At 43.9% G+C, this 1048-nt stretch overlaps 1 pseudogene; it reads left to right on the top strand.

Moving 5' to 3' along the window:
- The first annotated feature begins 625 nt into the window (after positions 1-625).
- Positions 626-712, top strand: LOC116460553 (small nucleolar RNA U13; annotated as a pseudogene).
- The last annotated feature ends 336 nt before the right edge of the window (positions 713-1048 follow it).

Below are 1048 nucleotides of genomic sequence, written 5' to 3'. Positions count from 1 at the left end.
AAAAAGTTATCCAGACATGGCAGTGTGTGCCTATAATCCCAGTTGCTCAGGAGGCTTAGGTGGGAGGATCCCTTGAGCCCAGGAGGTCGAGGCCGCAATGAGCTGCGTTTCCACCACTGCACTCCAGCCTGGGTGACAGAGAGAGACCCTGTCTCTAAAATAAAATAAAATAAAATAAATTAAATAAAATAAAATAGGCCGGGTGCGGTGGCTCACGCTTGTAATCCTAGCACTTTAGGAGGCTGGGGCTGGTGGATCACAAGGTCAAGAGATTGAGACCATCCTGACCAACAAGGCGAAACCCTGTCTCTACTAAAAATATGAAAATTAGCTGGGCGTAGTGGTGCGCGCCTGTCATCCCAGCTACTCTGGAGGCTGAGGCAGGAGAATCACTTGAACCCAGTAGGTGGAGCAAGCAGTGAGGTGAGATCGCGCCACTGCACTCCAGCCTGGTGACAGAGCGAGACTGTCTCAAAAAAATAAAATAAAATAAAATAAAATAATGAGACTTATCTCCTGCTTCTAAGAGCAGGGCTGCAGGCAGAAAAGGAGTGGTGGAGGTGCAAGTAGTGATGGAGAGGGCTGAGATAAACCTGCAGAGTCATAAGTTACAAGGCAAAGAGAAGCCCTTTTATAGTTCATAAGCATAATGATTGGGTTTTTGCACAGATGCGAAACCTTGTTAAGATGTTGGCACTTTACTCATAAGACATAAACACACACACACATAAACACACACACCAAAAAACAACGCAAAGAGAAAGATTTCTGATGCTGACTTGAATCTAGTAGTGATAATATTCATTGCATAACTTTACTATCTATTATAGCAAAAACATTCCCCTGAATTCTTACTGTGTGCCAAGCACTGTGCTCAGTAATCTCAATCCTTAGCCGTTTGTGGTGAGTTCTATATTCACCCTTATTTTACAGATGAAGGAATGGAGATTTGAGGAGGCTAAGTAACGAGTGCAGGGTGATTAGCTAATATCAAACTCAGGCATTGAGGCTACGCTGTATAGAGAAAGAAATACATGCTAGGGACCTT

Source organism: Hylobates moloch, unplaced genomic scaffold, assembly GCF_009828535.3.
Source record: "Hylobates moloch isolate HMO894 unplaced genomic scaffold, HMol_V3 SCAFFOLD_20, whole genome shotgun sequence".
NCBI classification, from domain to species: domain Eukaryota; kingdom Metazoa; phylum Chordata; class Mammalia; order Primates; family Hylobatidae; genus Hylobates; species Hylobates moloch.
This window is presented reverse-complemented; position numbering and strand designations above follow the sequence as displayed.